The sequence below is a fragment of the Passer domesticus genome, chromosome 2 (genome assembly GCF_036417665.1).
Source record: "Passer domesticus isolate bPasDom1 chromosome 2, bPasDom1.hap1, whole genome shotgun sequence".
In the NCBI taxonomy this organism is placed as follows: Eukaryota; Metazoa; Chordata; class Aves; order Passeriformes; family Passeridae; genus Passer; species Passer domesticus.
Window position 1 is genome coordinate 55,994,468 of NC_087475.1, and position 22,213 is coordinate 56,016,680.

The 22,213-nt window shown below is 33.6% G+C and overlaps 1 long non-coding RNA gene across 1 annotated transcript; it reads right to left on the reverse strand.

Annotated features, from left to right (window-relative positions):
* Positions 1–8,932: 8,932 nt before the first annotated feature.
* LOC135295435 (uncharacterized) lies at positions 8,933–15,486 on the reverse strand. The gene is made up of 3 exons (XR_010357529.1): positions 15,374–15,486; positions 11,440–11,558; positions 8,933–9,951 (listed from the first exon to the last, which is right to left on the reverse strand). It is a non-coding gene; the product is annotated as an uncharacterized LOC135295435 (long non-coding RNA).
* Between the last annotated feature and the right edge of the window lie 6,727 nt (positions 15,487–22,213).

The following is a 22,213-nucleotide window of genomic DNA, read 5'->3' on the forward strand; positions in this document are numbered from 1 at the left end:
ATTTTTTCCTTGCTTTTATTTATGAAAAATCATTGTAAGCATTTGTGTTGGATGATAGTAAACACTTTGCATGAGAGTAGTATATGTTGTACATTGACATTCTTAAATATCCTGCTGAAGTAAATGTAAATGCAGTATGCATATGAAAGAATATTCATGCTTACTGTTATACTTAATGTGTTATTTGCCTACGGTACTGGAGTAACTCTAAATTTCACTAATATGTGAATCATTCCCCAGTATTCCAATTCCAATAGCTCAGCTAGTCACAAAATGTGAGAACATAGTGAAGATAAAAAAATAAAGAACAAATGGAATTTGGGATATGCGTTTATTTTAAAATCCTTGTTATACATCAATCGGCACTATGACGTCGTACTTACCGTGTTTGTGTTGCCTCCAGCCTGAAAGGCTTCTCTGAATCTGACAGTCTTACAGAGTTTATTTATGTTTCCCCTCAGTGTAATTTGGCTCAACAATACATCTTCATCTTCATACCTAGCTTGTTGTGTATTGGTTTCTCAGGAAAGAAAAAAAGTTCTCCTCAGAGAGGTTTTTGTTTGTTATTCAGGCTTTTATCGATCATATGTATGAAAGATCATGTTTCTAATATCTGATGTTGTAAGTCCCTTTTGTCAAAAATCTATATTCTTTTATTTAGCTAGCATCATTTTTATTTTCATTTATAGGTTTGGAACAATTCTAAAGTATTTTTTATCTCTTCTTAAATGTCTTTAAATACAGAATAGCTGCTGGTCTCCCCTTTTTTAATGAAGTTTACTAAAAAATCACTTTCAAGTTAAACTGATTTCCAGCGTGTGAGAAGGAAGTCTCACAAGCTTAGGAAGCTTACCACTCCTTTTACATGTAAAATTTATGTTTCTGGGGAACTGGCATATGTATTTTTCTTTCTTCCATTAGATTTCTCTGCCTCATGTATGCTATTACTGGAAAGTAGAGTTCAAGATTTTCTGTCACTTCACTGAGTAATAACTCATTCTTGTGACTTTCAATATGTCAAGATAAGAACAAAGCCAGGTAGAGAAGGATAGTAGGAATAGGCAATCCAAGTGCAGAGTAGTTCAGCTCAATTTTTGTAAATACATGGTCTGTAAAATGAAAAGGAAACCACTGATTCTTCAAATGTCATTTTAATAATATTTTTGTAATTGTCAATTATGTCTCAAAGTTTTCATGAAAGTTCTCTTTTGAATTTACACCAGTAAAAAGGCTATGATACCCTGACGACTAATCAGACATATGTTACATAGCCGTATTTTCCACTGTCACATAAAAGAGAAATTCATTATTAGAAATTTCTTCTGTTTATAACAGAGATTTAAGACTAGAACAAAAATAACTGGTATCTATGGAGGATAGCCACAGCAAGTGCATCTTCCTTTCTGAAGAAAGTACCTTTCAAAACTAGTACTTCCTTTTCCCTTCCCCCATTTTTCTGCTGGTATTGTAATTTCGAAAGGAATTTAGGATATTTCCAAAATAACTGTTTTGGATTTTTTAAAATTAATGTTCATACCATTAATATTTCAGACTGTCTGACAAATTCATAAATAACTAGGATATTAAAGCAACAAGGCAGATAAATCCATATGCTTTCAAGCTGCATGAAGATTGTGAAGTTCTTTATATAAAAAAGGCAGATCAATCTTACTTTATCTTATCTAACAGCAGCAAAGGTAAGTTACAAAGTATGTGGCAAAGACACATAAATTGGCAGTTTTCAAAAATTTAGCATTACAATAACTGTGTCAACCACATAACATCTTTAAAGTAGTAGGAACAATTTTAGGAAGAGTTCTTGTGGAATTATGATTTACAATTTAAATTTATTCTTCCAGATTAAAAAAAAAAAAGTTTTACTTCAATTTAAGTGTTGTGCTCCATGAATATTAATGATATTCCTTTAGAGAAATACAGGCAAGCTTAAGAAATCAGATCATTAGGTTATGCAGTCATTTATCTTCATTATGAGAGCAGCAAATACTTGATTTCTTTTAAAAAGACAAACTATATACCTACAAGCATAAAGTAAGCTAGACTCAATAGGTGATGAAAATGACAGTTTTTGAAACTAAAAGCAGGAAAATACATAGAAATATGGAACAGTTTGAATTGTAAGGGACCTTTAAAGATCATCTAGTCCTCCTCCCCTGCCATGGGCAGAGACATCTTCCGCTACATCAGATAGCTCAAAGCCTCATCCAACCTCATCCTGAATACTTCCAGTGATGGGGAGCCCACAACTTCTCTGGGCAACCTGTTTCTGCATTTCATGTTACTTATCATATTTTTTCCATTATTTCTGATCTAAGTCTATCCTCTGTCAATGGATTAAAATTGTTGTCCCTTGTGTCCCTACAGGCCCTGGTAAAAATCGTGTGTCTTTCTTACAAGATAGTTTTATGTACTGATGATTCTGACATTCCCCTCAGAATTTTTTATCTCAGAACACCTGGGAGAGGTTACAGTATATTATTACAGAATTTCCTGACTCTATATACAGGAGATACTGAGGAATTAATTTTACTGCTTTCTTTATGTTGGATACTTTGGTTATAGTGATGTCCTAAGATGCTTAGCCAGCTTTGGGATTACTTTGCATTGCTAAGTAGAGAGCTGAGTGAGGAGAAAAAAAGATGTAATATGTTGTCACGATCACAGAAGTAGGGTCCAAAGACACATACACACACAAAAAGTTTAGAATCTACTCCTCAAATCCATGAGAGTTTTCGAAATTCCACTAGCATAAATTTCTATTCACTTTTAAAAAACATAATATCCATGTAGATAAATGTCTATATTTAGATGTCTGCAATCCAACTCTTGGGATGCGATCCCTGAGATGGGATTTTTTCACTTTGTAATGTATATATCAAAATGAAACTAATTATGCCATGGGTAATCTAAAGAGTTAGCTGAGATCCCACTCCTCCTGTCATTTGTGATACAATTATAGAATTACAAACCTATTGAGAGAGTGACATTCATTGCTTTTATATTTGTACAAAAGTAAACACATATAAGTCTTGAGGGCAGAGACATAACCATAACATTAACAACACAAAGAATGTATTTCTAGGGATTATTTCCAATAGGTGCTTTTGAAGCAATTCCTTTGTAATATAAATCTGCGTAGGTGTGTGGGAAGAGCATTGCATACAAAAAGATTTGAGGAGCTTTTTGCCGTTCATATTATCTTCCAGTTCCTATACAAGTAAATTAATTACTTTCAAGCATTTTATTAAAATATGAGAACATAAATATTTCTAGAATATGTAAAAGGTATGGACTTAGACTTTTCAAAAAAAAAATATTGTATGAATAATTGTATTTTTGAAACCATTTGGATGTTGACTGAAACTATATTTGTACAGCTCTAAGTAGCAATCAAGAATCATCACATCACAGTAAATCTAAGAATTTGAATATTGTAGTCATGCACTCTTTTGATCTTGCTATTAAAAAATCTAAACATGAAATCAGATTTAAAAAACAGGAAAAAATTATGATGTTTTCAAAATTAAGTGTGACAAATTAGGAAATTATCATTAAAAGAGGTGCTTAGTAACGCGAATTCTAATTACTTTTTCTACCCACACTGTACCTGGTTTCACATTTAGTGAAAGAATATTGCAAAATGCCATCAGTGGTTTAGTCATTTAATATTTAGGTACTGAGTTTTATCTAGACCAATAGGACCCTTTTAATAGCAAATGAATAGCTACAGACATGACTAGAAGATGCTCAATTTTACTGATTTTAGAGAGTATTGGATTGTGTATATTAATAGCCTACAGATAATTGGGGGTGGGCAGGGGTGAACAGAAGATTGAATATCTGGAACTGAGCATCTGAACTCTCAAATACAAGACTCCCACTTTCTAGCACCAGTGCATACTGGTTGATTGAAAATTTTGCAACACTTAAACAGCATAGTCATGTCCCAAATCCTCCACTTAATTAAAAGAAAGACTTGGGACAGAAGCAGCAACTGATAGTCTGATTATGTATTGTTTTTTGCATATGCACTGCTTAGAATGGGGAAGCCAGAGAGCATGACGTACAGAAAAGAAATGGTGCTCAAACTTGGCTTCTGTAAAGAATAAAAGATTTTGGAGAAAAGATGGGACACTGAAGAGAAGACAGTACTGGCTGGAGGTAAGGTCTGAAAAAATGTGGGAAGAAGTCAGAGATCAGAGAACTGTGTGGAAATGACACAACAGGGAATACCCATAGTGGGTATTGACACAACAGGGAATACCCACATTCCATAGTGGCAGTGATGCAAACAATTTTTTTTCATGAGTTTTTTTGAATCATCTATATATCATTCAGAATCTCTGTGAGATTCTTGCTTCTTTTGTTATTAAAAAAAATTAATTTAGCAGTATTTTATTATTCTAGAAGATCCCACTCAAAACCTTTTCTGTCGTTGTCCCATATCAGGGAAATTTTTTGTTTGATTGTTTGGTTGGTTTTTTTTTTTTTAGTCTTGGGCTTATTTTACAATTTTGTAAGATTCAGAAGACAGAAAATGACCCCATAAAGGATTTTAAAGTATCGGACATAAAAGAACAATCAATCTATACTTAACACATTCCAGAGACTCTAAATTTCTTCTTTCATACCTTTTATGTAATCTCTGTTGAGATGCAGTTTTACTTAGTTTAAGATTTGATGTTATTAAAATGGCATAAGGAAAAACCATTAGAAAAGTGAATGTTTGACACAAAAAGAAAGACATTATAATAGAACCCTTGAAGGAAAAAATAACTGTTTCTAAAGAGAAGAAGCACTGGGTGCTTTATGATTAAATTTCATGCTTTGACACTTTTCAATTCTTTGAAAGCAAGTGATAATAAGGAAAATTATTTCTTAATCTGAGAAGCAGCTTAAATGAAACCAATAAGACCTAAAGAGTCTAACTTGTGTGTGTTAGTTGAATGTTCTTTTATCTCTTAGAGCTAAAGTGAATAATGAAACTTGTTACTTAAGGGACTTATCAGTGAAATTTTGATAATTTTACATTGCGTGTCTAGAGTGTCAAAATTACATATGATTAAAATGCTGCTGCCCTGGCTAAGAGAGTCTTATGGATCATGAATTAATACAGTCTAAGAGAACAAAAACTGAGTTAATAGATACTCATTTTTCTCTTCTTTTCAATTAGAGATAAAAGTGAATTTCTTTTTTTGTTCAAAAGTGTTTCAAAGCACATTTTAAATTATTTTAGAAGGAAGATAAATTATCCCTTAACTTTGTAGTGCACTTAGATAAGCAAAAATAGCTACTGATAGATAACAAAAATCCTGACAGAAGCCTTAGAGTTAGACAGTGATGATGGCCAAAGGTTTCTTTTTCAAGGCATGTCAGGTTGAAAAGATTTTTTTAAGCAAATATATATGAAAACATGACTGAAAGGAAGAACAAAACTTTTGGTATCATTTGGCTGAAGGGAGGTGATGGGTCTTGAAATCAGAAGATAACTATAAAAGAGCACCAGGCAGCACATAATGTGAACTGAATTAAAAGTTGAACATTTGTCTACAAGATAGTACATGGACTTTAGATTGTGCCTGCGGCTTTCTAAACATACATAAAAATGTCTGTTACCTAAAGGAATCTGAACTTAATGGACCGAGTGAAAAAAAGAGCAGGTAAGGTAAAAAGTGAAAAGTAACATCCATTATCTTACACACAGAATATAGTGACAGAATTAAAAATAAAAGTGACTCTCATGTTCAGTCCAATAAGATGATTGCTGAAATGCACTGCCTTTAAAACTGCTGGTCCTGAAATTATAGTCCTAATACTTTGTGTCAGATGGGAAAATAACCAACCAACTAAAAAATGCAAAGCAATACACACTCAATGTTATCCCTAATTACAAAAAAATGTATGTATTGAAAGGAATATATTGTTATGATTAATACTGATATGCAGAATTAGAGAAGTTTTATTTTCACCATTGAAATTATTTGTTATTAGTCACAAATTGCTGAAAGAACCAATGCTTCAGAGTGATTTTTTATTCATTTTACCTAAGATCTTTGTCATGGATCTTTATTATCATTTTGGTGCCAATTACTGAATGAGATATAGCAGCCTAAACGAATTTTAAAAATAGTGCAGTAATGAATACTGCAATTACCATAGTACCTCATATTTATATTGATAGCAAATACAGTATTAATCTGAGTTCTGTGTGTTATTTCATTCTCTAAAGTAAACTACTTTAAGTTGACTGCTAGAATAGCGTTGCAAAAGGTTCCCAGAGGGATGGGTGAACTGGTGATTGTAGCAGGCATATAGCTTTTCTATTTTTTTGCTGCACATGCAAGAGATAACTGAAGATTCAATCTTCTCTTTCTCATCTCATGATGAGGAGAGCAAGAGGTGATGTGTATGTTTCTGGCCCTTGGATTCTCTTTTTCTGCTTCAGAAACGCTTGAGAGTAGATACCTGCCTACAGCCATAAAAGCTATTAAAAAATTACAAAAGCTCAGCTCAGCAATAGCATTTTGCAGTTCAGCCAGGGTTTGCAGCTTGAGAATTGCAAATACCTTGGGTCTGCTGGTGAGAAGTAGTGCCTTTGGGACAATAGTCTAAAAATGGTGCAGAGGGTGTACTCTGACACTCAGGTGAGGAAATAGAGGTTTGCGATAATTCCAAGATACATTTTAGTATTTTTCAGAAGTGACCTAAGCATTTAGATGACTGAACTCTGAGTGCCAAAACCACTTTTCAAATCTCACAATCTCCCAACCCACTCAGAATGCCTCAGCATCAGCATTTCAGTTCAAGCCAGGAGTGCACATTGAGGTAAATCTCTCAGTTGCCAACACTCCCCACCTAAATCTCCCTGTCCCTTGCGATCCTTAGCATTGCTGAGCACAAACTCACCTGCTCTGGACTCCAAGGACCTACACACTGCAGTAATTAATAGGGCAAGGCTTGCCTTGGCCTGGGCCAGCTGTAGCTTGTTGCAACAGTCCTAGAGGTCAATCAGTTGATCCCTGCCTGATGTAGATGCAGCCCTGGGAGTGCCATGCGGTGAAGGACTTAAAATCTTTAGCTGTCACAGAGTAACTCACATGTTTTACATTAGGCTTCATGCAATTTTCCAGCTTAAAATGGGACATGATGTGAAAAAGCAAAGCTAAAAATCCTATGAAAACAGCTCTAAGTGCTCCACCCCCCCCCCCCCCCCCAACCAGACCTGTCAATTAAGGAATCTTGTTCCTAGCTATGATGTCAAGATACAACTCATTCACTGTAAGCCTTGAAACAAACTCTATCCATCAAGATTAGGATCCAGGGGAATGTCAAAGAGTGAGCATTGCACCACAGCACAGAGGCAGTTTGAACTCAGTAATAATAATAATAATAATAATAATAATAATAATAATAATTGTTATTATTATAGTTTCTTTATTAACTAGGTATGGACTATTAGATGGGTAAAAAACATTAACTAGAAAAGCAATACATTTCTGTTGTCGTATACAGAATATTGTCCCTTTTTACCATAGTAAGATTTTGAATGAAACAATGCCTATGGAAAAGCAGATTTCAGAGCCTCAGCACTAACAATTTTGCCTGTAAATCCCTTGTTCATTGTAGTTGTAGACTTGCCTTTAGAATCTGATTCTTGATATGTCTTTGACATCATCATAAAATGTAATAAGATAGATTCATCTTTCTTTATACATAAGGGATAGCCAAGATAACTTCAGTCAACAGTTTAGAGGCTATTTACTAGCCAGTTAAAAGAGACTCCTGGGCTGACCATTGTATAGCAAAGTTTGGCAAATTATCTGTTTCACAATAGATAGTGTTTTAATTTTAATCTGTCCGGAACCTGCCTTAAAGACTTTCTCTGCAGTCTTTTCTGCAAGCCCGTTCCAGTGGCCTGTTCACAGATTGCTTGTCAAAACCACCTGTTATTTCAGACAAAAACATCAGTATGTATTTAAAAAAAAAAAAAAATTAAAATAATAACCTGTCTTGATAAGCAGGTCTCAATGAGATCTCCCAGATGCCACTTTTTCATGATTGGGATGATTTTTTATCTAACTATTGGCAGTTCATATGTCCCAAATTATGTGATTTTTAGTGTTCAGTAGGTTTTTCAGTAACAAAACAGAAGTTTGCTTAATTTATAGTTACATATGCAAGCGTTTTGATTTTTGTGGGTATTTTTTCTTTTGGTATAGACTGTTATGCAAAAAAAAATTTAAGTAAAAACATAGAAAGCAAAGATGGAATTAATTAGCTTCATAATTTGCAGTATCTAGGTCACTGTCACTTTTTTGTTTAGTGTTATTTCCATTCAATTTCTTCAAGTTCTCTAAAGGTTATTAGTTTGTGTTGCTTGTGGATGTTAAGAGAAGGTGCAAATTATTGGTATGTCAATCACAATTACAATGAGTGAAACATCCAGCAAGATCCAATTTGTCTAAGGTTACTTTGGTTAATGTTTTGTTGTTGTATTTTTGTTGGGGTTTTTGGGAGTGAGTGGTGTTGGGTTTGGGTTTGTGGGGGTTTTGTTGGGTTTTTGTTTGCTTGATTTTGTCTGGTTTTGGGTTTTTTTGTTTTATGCTTTGGGGTTTTTTTGGTAGGGAAAGGTCAGAGTTCATTAACAGACTGGGTCAATTTCAGAAAGCTGTTTAGGTTTTTGGTTTTTTTTTAAAACAGGTTGGAACCTAGTTCATATTCTAAATCATACCCCTGCAAAACTACAACAGGGACACATTATACATTTAGAAATAGAAAAACAACTGTCTGATTCACAGAATTTCAGGACGAACTTGGCAGATTTTTTGTTTATTCCTGGCAGTGTTCAAAGGGAGGCCCAAAGCCAGTACATACACTCACATACGGGGAATGCTTGGTACAACCAGATGTTAAGAGATGAATTCTTCTAGTATTGGCATATGGACCTAGGTCTGTTCCCTTGGTATATTCCTCTCTTTGACTCCTTGATTGGTTCTACTGCTGGCTGCTGTGACATCTGTTCAGCTGTCTGCAAGCTTGGTAAAATGCTGCTCTGTTCCTTTATCTTTATGGATGTCAGATTTCTTTGATACTCTCAAGAGCATAAAAAATTAAATTTTATTTTGTTGTTCTCATCAGTAGGGCAAAGTATGGATTTGCTAAGTGATTCCATGCAGAAGGAAAGGACTCAATTCTCATTTCTCTATTTATTCATTGGGAAAATATAGAATCTTTTTCATGCATTTATATTTTCTTGCATAATTTACATGGAAGGTGTTTTTTTTTTGTTTGATTTTATTAAAGTGTATCCATTCTACATCTGCACTTACTACTTTTAAAGAGAATGAAAGAAAAAGAAAAGAAAAAGCTCACCACTTTAAAACAAGACCCCTGTGATAAAACATTCATCATTTAAACAATTTCTCTTTAAACAAAATTCAATGTGGTGATATTTGTTGGCATGCTTTAATAATTGAACAAGGGAAAAAGACCTGGACTGGGAGGAGGATGTGATGACACATTCAATATTTTCAAGTATTTTGCTGCTAAACTCGGTTGTGATTAAAATTATGTGATCCTTTCCTGTGACCATCAAAAGACTTAGAATGTGTGTGAGGTTTTTATATTCTTGAAGTGCACAACCAGGTTAATATATGTTGCTACATATGAAGTGATATTAAAGACTTATTTTCAATAAAAAATTAGTTGGATCCTGAACTCTTTTGGCTACTTCTTTCAAATGCCATATGTTTGTATTTTTCTCAGACTGAAATCTCTTCCTTTTTTGAAGTGGGACTGAAACACCTCTTGTTCCCCACTCTACTGCACACCAGAGCACAAGACTCTAGTGTTACAGAGCTTCTTTCCTCTGGAATCTGTCATCACTTGAAGGTTGCAGTGACTCAGACAAGCTCCTCTGAAGCAAATGTTTAACTACGAACAAAAGCAGAACAATCAGAAAAAGAAAAGTTAAACAACAATTCTTAGTAGATCTCAGTAATTCCTCTAAGAGTTAGGTAAGTTTAATTTATTTTGAGTGTTTGAACTCTTTTGAGACTAGAGTTAGTGTTTTCTTCTCATTGGTTTCTCAGTTACTGAAATGAAAGGCTTTGCTTCATTTAATTTAATAATGGAGTTTCTTTTCTCTTTATTTACTGTTTATGGTTGTGGGAAAACCAGTTTTGAATGTATTGCCTCTGTACTTTATTTCTTACATTATATTTTGAAACAGATAGTTAAAATACTTGTTATCCTTAAAGGAGAACCTTTTTCCCAGAAATAATGTTTGTTGTATCTACTTTCCTTTCAGATTTTGGATTAATCTGGTTGAGTAGAAATTATAGTCTTGTCTAACACAATTCCGGAAACCTGGGCAATAGCAGGAAAGAAATAAACAACCCTGAACAAAACAACCCTGAAATAAACAACATTAAAATATATGCATTTTAAGAATGAGACAGTCTTTGGGAACTGGACTAGAGAACAGGTATCCCATTTTAAAAATGTAAAAATGAATGCAAAACTGGAAGCATAACTTGGATTAGAATAGAAAAGAAATCCTCGTAGGTTAGCATTATATGCATTCTGCTATAGACTCTTAGTATTATATTTGCGTATATATATAGTTGCTGATCTATTCCCAGAGTAATAAAAATACAAGTACTGGTTATTTTGTGAGTCTTCAGCAGGAGAATACAGCTAATGATACTTTATACTAGTTATGCCTGGACATTGCAGCTGACAGATTAATCTTTGTGATAGGAAAATAATTGATTTAAAAATATGCATTATTCTTTGCATTGATAAGCAATGAAAATCTTAAGATGAACAAATTCTAGAAAAAAACTTTGTATCTATTGATGCTCATATATTCTTCTTAAACTAACTGTAATAAGTCTGATTTCAAAAGGAGAACTTGAGCAATACTTCTATGTAGTAAACTTTCCTATGCTTCACACAGTCTAACATGATAATTTAACGCATAGCATAAATCACAAAAACACATTGAAAATATTTGTAGATTGAAAAATTAATCACTCAAGGGCTATCAGTCATGTACAACCCCAATACTAGCATTATATAAAAATATTTAAAATAGTTCATTTTATCCATGCTACCTTCTGGCACAGCTTATTTGAATGACTCACTTCTAGCGGAATCTTACCCCAGTACATCAAATAATAATGGGTCGAGTTAATCCAAAATAAACCATAATATAGAGCTTTAACTGATTGTTATAAAGAAGGTCTCTACATGCCCGTTTCCTTTCCCATTCAATGTGCAGACAATGTGGCAACTAAGCTATTTATTCTTATTCTACTTACTCTGTCATTACTTTACATTACATTAACTGCACACCAGCCACTCTGCACACTTAATCAGGTATGGGTCCTCTAAACCTCTGCATCATTAACTACTTACCAAAAAGTCATTATTATCTGATTGCTGTTCAGCAGACTTTGTAAAATGAATTGGTAGTCTCAGGCAAATGACCACAACTCAAAGAGCTAGTGCATGTTTAGTATTGCTTTAATCTGTGACTGAAAAAGTAAGAAAATACCATTATGAGTGGTACATCACCCACTGAATTATACTGTGACATGAAAAGGTGATCTCTGCAGCTAAATCTTCTAAAGCTACATGAAAACTTTATACACTCAAGGCAACGTGGTTTGTTTGTGGAAATCTCGGTTTAAAAACTGGTATTTTCTGTGTCTCGAACTATCAATCAGTTAAAATAGACTACAGACACACAGACATTACAGAAGAATTCAATTAGGCAAAGACACATAGGTGAAATGTGTACATTTTAGTCTAAAAGTGCTAAGGATGAGAAATGTCAAAACTCTAAACAAATCCTGGAACATTATTAGTGCAATGCCACAGCGCTTTGGGAACTGGTTAGCAATAACAAAAACTGAGAAGAAAACAGAAGGGTGAATCTGGTCTGCAGTGAATGTCTTTCTATCTCCAACTCCTTAGTTACAATATTTGAATGAGTTAGTGCCTGAATGACTCGTTCACAGAGTCAGTTTCTGGTCCTAGTTCAGATTTATATAAAGGAAGTAAATGTGTATAATGTGTAAGTGAACCATTGTGTATTACTGAGAATGTAAATATATATGATGGAGAGCTTTTTAAAATTTATTTTTAGATAGAAACATAAAATTGAAAGTAAAAACTTTGTTCCTACAAAAAATATACTCTGTGATCCTGAGGGTAGGAATTATGAAGTCCATACAAAGTGCATATTTCAGTGCAGGAAGTCTCTCAGTGTTACATTTGTGTTAGATGCAAAGCCTTTGCACATATTGGTGAACTCAAATTCAAACTTGTATTTTGAGTTTTAGTAAGGCTACTCACATTCAAAATATTATTATTAATTAAAATCTGGACAAATAATAAATGTCATAACTTACATGTTTAAGGAAAAACTTAAAATTAACCAATACAGTATACTCTCTATAGTTTTTTAATCTATAGAAATTCAACATGAAACAGAAAGAAAAAAGAAACTTTGTATAATAATACAAAAAAATTCCCAAGAACAGTTAGCATTTGACAAATCCTGGCATTACTTAAGTGTTATGTGGCCATTCTGACAACAGAATTATCAGAGATAACGCTATAACTTTATATATTTATGTCATGTCAATGCATAATCATAGTCTAACATGGCATGATGCTAACAGTAAAGATTTAGCTTTTTAAAAGATAATATATTCTAAGGTATGTATCTTTCTGTACATACTAGTTTCTGTACCTAATAGTTTCATCCATCTATACAACTGTCAATGTCAGATGTACTAGGAAAGCTATGAAGGAATCAGACTGGAACAAGCTCATCCTTTGTATGTTTATATTTTGCATGATTCTTGAAGCTGTTACTATAGCAGGAAATAAGATATCTCAAGGCAGAACAGTGTGACAGGCTTATCTGACTGGCAGTTAAGTGTGCCTGAGAGGGTGCTGTAAACAAATTTAATTTTTTTTTTCTCTTGTGAGAAATATTGGAAAAAGTCAATTTTGTTGCTCGTTATTTGGTAAATATATTTTTAAAATAATGTAATTACAGAACATTATCCCCATTACAGAACGTTATTCCCCATTCTTTTAGAGATAAGGACATTGACATCCAGAAGGCTCAAGATGAAAAGGGAACTGAAATATCTCCATGATTTGTACTTTTGAATGAATGCACCTTTTGCTCTGTCTGCTAGACTTTTGTAAAATACAAAGTTATACTTTTTATTGCAGTTAATTACAGCTTCAATTTCCAGTTCATGATGTTTTGAAGCAGCTCTTACACATGTGCAAAATGTGGTAAGAGATGTGAGCTCTTTATTTATGTAATGATGAGTACCTCAACAAAAGAAGGTAGTTATAAAAATTTGATTTTGTCACTACTTGTATGCTTGTTTGCTGAGTGCAGAGATTTCACAACACAGAAAAGAAATAAAACACAAAGAACTACAAAGAAGATATTAAATGCAACATCAGAGAATGAAATTGTTTCTACTTCAAAAAAAGTACCTATGATGAATGTGGCAATTACTGTGAACAGACAAGGCAACAAATGAAAGACTTGGAGAATGGTGCAGATAGACATTCATGACAGATGTTATAAGGATGCCAAGGGACAGATTGCCAGACAAGTAAGTCAGAGAAGACACTGACAAATATACTGCAAGGGATAACTTTTCAGAGAAGGTCAGGAAAGAAGAAAAATGAGCTTATATAATGCAAATCTATACAAGTCTATGCTTAGCATCTTAAACAATTAAAAAACAGTATTCAGGATGATAGAGGAAAGATACCATGCCAAGTAAAAGAAACCTGTACACATGTCTTTGTCCCAAATAATTGTTCCCTCTAATAAACTCTACCCTACAAAACTACTTCACCTTTACAAAATTGCTAGAGGAATCGAGACCACAGGCATGCTTAACAGGATACAGAAGAGATATACATCTCAGAATGTGGTTCAAAGGATGCAGTGTAAAGAAACCTAAAACTATCAGAAAATACTTCATTTTGAAGAGATGGTTGGTATAAAGAACAGCACAGGAAAAGGTGTTATGCACTTCATCTTAATAAGAAAAATCAAGCATCCGTGTTAATGTTTTAGGAGTGAGACTTCTTTGGAGCAACTTATGCAAGTTATACATCTTCATTCCACTGCCTCCCTCTCCCCTTCCACATACATGCTTATCACCCACAATGTAATACATATTCAAAATCCCATATAAACACAAAAATCTATGCCAGTCACTTGGATAAAATGTAGTCCTGTGTTCTGGACTTCAGTTTAACTTTGTTTAGGTAAACAATTTGAACTATCATCACATTCCAAATGTTCAAGGAGGGAGACCTTGTTCATATGGGGGAGGATTAAGTCCCATTAATGGAAAGGTCTCCTTCCTAGGTATAGAGCAAAAAACTAATGATCAGTGTGAGAATAAGTGGTTGCCATGCTATATTGCACCATATCATAATAACCTGGCCAGTTTCAATTTATCTCTAGGTAGATATCTATCTACTAAAGTCAATATTTTTGGAAATTCTTATTTAAATTCTCTGATAATGCACTTATAAGGGGTGACATCAATACAAGTGGAAAGATAAATACTTAATATGCATCAAGTACTTATGCAGTAACTGATGAATTCTATACCATTGTTCTGCATTTTTTACTTCTTGCATTAGCAAGTAATTTGATTGGACTGCTTGTCCATTCCAGTAACCCATGGTTGGGTTTAGATTTTTCTTTTGGCCTTCTGTGAGTTATTCAACATTGGCCAAAATAGGAGACAAGATATTGCATTATTTAGATGATTGCGCAGATTTATTTAAGCTGTAATGTAATGAATGTGCTCAGACCATTCCAGTCTAGTTGTTTTTCTGTAGTACAAACAAAACTAGACTTTGATGAAAGACAAGACAGTGAGAGAGATTGCACAAGATTTTTTCCCCCCATTCTTGTGCATTTTTTGCACATGGATATATAAATGTTTTCAGTTCCTACAAGAGATTTCTGGTTGACAAAAGCCCTTCACCAGATGAAAATAATTTCATAAGATGAAGATTGCAAAGGACTTTGTAATACTGACACTTATTATCTTGTCACTGCTTTATTTTGTAATTGTCATATTTTGCCATTTTAGATTTCATTTCAGTTCTTTTTTCTTATGAATCATGTATTAATATCTTTGTATATCTATATGTGCATGCATAGTCTGTAAATATACGGCATGAAAAGAACTCCAAAAAGTTACTGAGAAGTAAAGACAATACAGAAAAAAAGAGAAAGAATGAGGTAAAGCTAGATTTTTTTTTTTCTTCAGAGCTTATTTACAAGGCTCCATTGCTTGAGCTGGTGAATTAAAAACATCTTTCCTACAAAATCAAATTCCTTCCTTCTATCCTTCCTTCCTTCCTTCCTTCCTTCCTTCCTTCCTTCCTTCCGCCACTTCCGCCACTTCCGCCACTTCCGCCACTTCCGCCACTTCCGCCACTTCCGCCACTTCCTTCCGCCACTTCCTTCCGCCACTTCCTTCCTTCCGCCACTTCCTTCCGCCACTTCCTTCCGCCACTTCCGCCACTTCCGCCACTTCCGCCACTTCCTTCCGCCACTTCCTTCTGCCACTTCCTTCCTTCCTTCCGCCACTTCCTTCCTCCACTTCCTTCCGCCACTTCCTTCCTTCCGCCACTTCCTTCCGCCACTTCCCTCCCTCCTCCCTTCCTTCCCTCCCTCCCTCCCAAAAAAAAGGAAAAATATATTTTTTCTATCCAAAATGTCCCACAGGAGTAATCTGCAGTTCCCATACAACAAACAACTTCTTTTCATTCTTAAAGCTATTACATGACACATTAAGAGACAGTAAATAATTGTCTTTTTATTATTATATAATCAAAAATTAGTACAATTACGTTGTAATAAACCCATGGGGATCATTGAATCCACCTCCCTGATACTTGCTGGACCAACTAAAAATAAAACTGCATGAGTAAGACCACAGACCTTGATATTTTTCTATCAAGTCAATCTATCCAAAGTTAATATTTTTTTCTGCATATTATTTTGTTTGTGAATGCTTAATCTGTGCTGAAATGTGATTGAGAAATCTAAATGAGCAATTTTTATTTCTGTAATATTAGCTGATTTGGTAGATCTGTTCTGAGTTAATAAGTAGAACAGTTACAGGAGCAGCTTTGACTATTTTCTGGGTGACACATTTATTAAGTATGATAAAATATTTTTGGAAATATGTGCAAAGGCAGAAAGTTATTTTTAAGCAACCACATGAATGTGAAGAATTTTTATGATAGAGTTACCACAAGAACAGGACTGAACTGGAAGTGAAAATCATTAAAGATTTCTTTTTTTACGATATGGAAAAAGTCAGCAAAAGGCTCTTGGATAAAATTGCTATATAAAAGAAGGCAAAAGAAAGATCTCTCTTTTTCTTTTTTTTTTTTTTTTTTTTTTAGCAGAAGTGATCTTGCAAGTATTAAAAACAAATATTTGATTAGGAGATAAAATGTCAGTCTGAATAGAGAAGACAGGGAAAACACATTTCCCAGCTAAAACAAGCATAAAAGAAACAATTAGAAAATGTCATCATTGCCCTGTTCCTCTACAAAGCAAACATGGAAAGATTTTTAATTACATCTTGATAAGTCAGTGAAATGAATGTGATTAAAATGAAACTATACCTACTAGTATAATATTTAGCAATTTTCACTGAGAATCTCAAAGTAAATATCAAACCAGGTCAAGAAATCAAGGAACAGTGTCTTCTTCACTGAAAAAGAAATGTTAACATATCCCTGTTTCTATGACCATTATCAATATTGTTTAAAAAAGCTGTATTTTTTTAAACTGAAAGTGGCATCTCAGAAGTGTGGGTTTTATTATTTTATTTGGAATATTCACCAGCAGCAGTCATTTAGGACCCTGATGATTCTTTTAAATGAACTGCCTCATCTTGATCAGAACATCCCTAAATTTATGAACACATTATATGTTACTAAAGGTATGATATAATAGTTAACTGTAATCAGCTTGAGCAATGGTTGATATTAAAATCAAATAGTTTCGTCAGTTTGTTTCGTCAGGACAGAAAATCATTCTCTTCTGACCAATTAACAGTGCTTTTTCTTTTGATTATTATTTACAATGTATTTTTAGAAAGAAAAGCTGGAAGTATTTTGCTAAATTCTTCCAGGATGACTTCCACTGATGCCATCATATCACGGTTTTTTAAAAATATTTGAAGACATTTTCTATTAACCCATTAATGATGGTAATAACGATAAAGATCAGATCTTTAAACTGATCACAGTAATATTTTCTCTAAATCACTCTATTTTTTGTTTTGTTTGCTTGAGTTTGTTTTTCTTCTGATCTCTGAAGTTAAAGTTTTCAAAAGTTTAACACTGAAATGCTAATTTCTATATGGTGACAGTGTTAATCCTCTTAAAATTATTTGTTCAGCTGGCTCTTAGAAATGTTACTGGTTTTTTTCTTCATTTAAAATCAGGAAATTGCCCTAGGATGTCCTTTTTTTTTTTTCTTCTTTCTGTGTCTAATTACAGCCTGCGACTAGCAAACATGCTTGAAGGTAAATACTCACAGTGATCTATAAACCTAGTAACTTTATAAGCTTTAATTAAATAATTATATATGTATGGTATGTGATACAGTTTCTTGGTGTCTAAAAGGATCCATGTCTTCCAAGAAGTGAGTTTGTGAAGAAAGATTGAGAAATATTTATATAATTGAAATTTACAGACAGTTCTGTCAAACTGTAGCTGATACAATTTTTAATTAATTCTTTACAAGAAGCATCCTTCTTCCTTAATTTTAATATATGTTACAAGAATGTACAAGAATGTACAAGAATCTTCTCACATGACTCTACCTGAAGAAGTAAAATGTTATTTTGGATATGCTGGAGACCTGATTTAAGGACAGCACCAGTTCAAAACATGGTTTAAACATATACTTTATTGCAAAATAAAGTAGTAGTTAAGTTTAAACTGTCTTAATATTCTGGTCTGTTTCTATCTCACCCAGCTCTAGGCACCAGTAGGTTCATAGTCTAAGCCAACTAACCACCTCCTTATTTTATAGCCAGTAAAATAAGTTATATCAGCTTAATAAAACCAGAGATGGGTTCACAGGGTGTAGCTCATGCCCTGGCAGTGGAAGTGCAGCTTGAAATTAGTGACATCCTCTGTTCCCTTGAGACCATGGTAAGTGGGGTAACAATAGCAACAGATCTGCTGAGTAAAACAGTTGACTCTGGGCTCCAGATGTCCACAACCCATTACTTTCAGGGATTTCACCAGGAAACAGTCTGAGGTGGGGACCATGGACTGAACACCCATCAGCAAATGGGTGTGTTTTGGTAGAGCAGCTTCCTCTTTAGTTTTCTACAACAGGAATTTTTACTTACATGGTGAAGTCAGTGAGGGCTCAGTACATGAAAGTGATTGGGAGACTTGCTTCAGAAACATATCCTGATCCAAACTAGAACAGTAATGTAAATTAGAACAGAAACAAGTGCCTAATATACCCAGATGGAAAACCACCTTGCTTTTCCAGTTTTACTTTGCTGAGGTGGAAAAGGAGAAATGAAAGCAAGATCTGAGGTATGAGGGGGACACTGAAAACTGTGGAGTGCTACCAATATCAACTAACTTCCTGTGGACACTATATTAACATTGCAGTTCAATTCCCCTAAGATTTCAATTAATTAAGTCTTCATCTTACAGTTTTATCTCCAGACTTATAAACCATGATGTTAATTAAAAAGAACTGACATAATTTCATTTTACCCTGGCATAACTTGTTTCAGTTACAAAATGGGTAAGACTTTAGTAGATATAAGAACATACTCCTATATTCTTCAAAAATCCAGATCAGACTTTCATAACTGATGAAAATTGTACCAACTGACAAGAGCAGGGCAATAAAATCCTTATACTAAAAATTAGCCATATATATTTGATTTTATTTTGAAATACCTGTGTATTTATATGTGATTTTCTCCAATTAAAATTCTTGTTTGTATGTGGATAGTAAAATGCAACTTTATTATAACCTGAAAGGATAAAAAAAGCAAAATCTTCTAAATAATCAGGTTTTATTAGATATCTCAGGAAAATAAAAAAAATATTATTTTGCAACTAAAACACAGAGGAAAGTCTGTGCTCTTTTGCTGGCATAACAAGGCCTCTGAGGATGCAGCTCTTTGCAATCACTATTTTATTAAATGTCGGAAAGCGTAATGTTGAAGGCTCACATCGAAGTCTCATGTAATGTAGCTTACCTTACACAGATAACCTTCACAAAAACATCTTCCAAATCCACTTGCTAAAAGATTTATGGCATCATGCAAGTTTTACACCAGTGAGTGCACTAACTGCGTTCTTTGATGCATCCCACAGGACTCAAGCTGTCTGGAAAGAAGCCAAAGTACTGAGCAGCACGTAATCATTGCAACTGTAGGCTGGTTGGTAGAAAAAAAGTTCTGTGGCACAGAATATAAAATATTAAAATATATGGAATTCTTAAGTCTAAAAGTTAAAAACCTTTCACATTTTTTAGTGTTTAAAAAGCATCAAGTTTTGCAGTTCAAGGTTCTTACAAGTGGTATATATCTTATTTGTCATTTAGTTCTGTACATTTCCACACCTATAAGTTATATATGCTTCTTAGCAAAGTAAAACATAAGTCTAAAAGAATGCAATTATATAAAGCATCTTAAAATGCAATTATTTTTGAAGCACCTACAAGAATTAGGATCTCATATCTTCACTAATGATCATTAGCAGTCCTTCTAGAGACCTATGTGACTTGAAGATGCAGTTATCAGGTTCATTGTTAAGAGAACTAAAAAACAGTTGTTTTAATTTAATTTAATGGATAAAAGTAATTTAATAAAGAAGACACAAATTAAAGCACAACCATGACAAGAATTGCTGGAGATGCAGGACTTGTTATTATTAATAAAATTAAATACTTCTGTGACACTGAAATCAGGAAATAAAATAACTATGGAATGCCAAACAAAGAATGAAAAAATCCACAATGTGATATTTCTATGAAGATAAATATCGTTCAAAATACTATCAGTTAAAAAAATACAAGTGTAATTATTCAAAAGTTCTTTGACTTACAATTAAGAAAACTATTATTAGTTTAAACTTGATATTACAAATTGGAGGCATTAATTACACAGGCCTTAATATTAACTTATTTTACTGTAAAACATGGTTGTATGGATGGTTTTTCTGATAATTTATTTTTAATTGTTAACTCTTAAAAGACACCTCTGACTTTTTTTTTTAATTAAAAAAAACCAAAATCCCATACATACCCATGGTTTGTGTCACTAATTGCTGTGACACAACACCACCTTCTGTGTCAGAAGAATTAAAATGAGATGTCAGTTACAAAAAGCACTGTTAGGGACCTAAACTGTCAATTTGGTTGAAAAATGCAAGTAACCCCTACTTCTGCGAGTACAACAAAAATATAGTCCTGGAACTTATCTGTATGCGCTTAACCTAACCTTAAACTTCTGCACATGCACATTTACCTAATTTGGTTGCTCTCAGAAGGCTGCTCTCTGCACACTCACAATAGGAGAGCAGGACAACGAAAATATCCTTCTGCTTATCCTATGCTCCAGGTGAGTGGCCAAATTTTTTGGGAGATCTTTTTCATCTGTTGTATCATGCTTAAGAGTATGAATATTTCCTGCATATTGACCAGCTCTTAAGAATGCTCCAAAATAGAATGCTCAAAAACATATTAGAAAACAAAGCAAGACTGAGAAGTAAGGGACAGCATAATTATGCAGGGCAGATTGGTAACACAGACAGCTGCTTTGTGCTCCATCAGTGTTAGACCAACATTAATTTTCCTTAAAAAAAAACCAAACCAAAGCAAACGTTTTGTTTTGTGTTTTATCAGTGTTAGACCAAAGTTAAATTTCCTTAAAGCATAGTTTTACACTTTTAAAGAGACATATCCTTCTTGGATTGACCTTAAATTTGGAGGTCTTAAGGCACAAAAATACAAAGTCAAGAATGTTAACTCTCTGGAAAAAAATACTTTGCATTTTGAAGTAAGTATTTTTCAACCTGACAATACATTAAATGGCTAGTTTCTATACTGATAGACCAAAACTGTGACGTAGGTTTCTCTAAATTGCTGTGGTATAAAGATAAGGTTACTACAATAACACAAATCAGTTTTGAAAAATTCCACCAACCCAGTTTAGGTTTAGTGTAAGGCTTCCTGAGTTTTATACTTGAATATTAAAATACCATGAAAGAATATCTTCTGGTGCTACCTTTGGGTGAATCTGAAATAGGAGTGCCATTATTCTGAATCTGTTGTATACAATTTATGTGTAAGAACGCCAATCACCTGTTTCTACCAATTGATCACAGCATTCCTCTGGTCCTCATTTCACTTTTCTCTGCTGTGTCTAAGACCAAAATACTTCTCATGCGCTTTTGTAATTTTTCCCAATTTTTCCTATTTCTCTGTTAGAAAATGATTAAAAAAAAAAAAAAAAAAAAAAGCCAAGGCAGTGGCATAGTGGAAAGGTTTCCTACCTGGCCAAAGTTAAAAAACAAATATATGCTTAATCAAGTCTGTTGCCTTGAGATTTCAGCACTGTTTCCAAGCTCAAGAGCTTATGGTAATAACCAGTTAAGGATGCAAACTTATCTGAGACCAGAAAGAGCTTTGATGTTCACCCTGGAATAATCTCAAGGTGAGTACATTACAGTGTTCTGGCAATTAGACACATAAAGCTCATCTGAGCAATGCTAGCTTAAAGTATTTTTGCTCTGTGCCACTTGAAGAATGAAGTAAAATTCTTACATTACTGTACATAGCCATGAATATTGAGGATATTTTAAAAGAATATGTAATAAAAAAATTAATTATATTTCCAATCCCTGAGCCAAAGTCTGTGTTGTCAATCTGATATTGTGATTCCAGAGATAATGAGAAACCTCCTCTTCTGCCATAATGGAAGTACATCAAACACTTAATGTTTAGGATTAAAATTTAAATGTTTTAAATTTTTCTTGTTGGAATATTTGAAACCATGAATATATTTTAACTATTTTGGTGTTCAGGTTTTTTTTAATGAAATATTTTAAACAT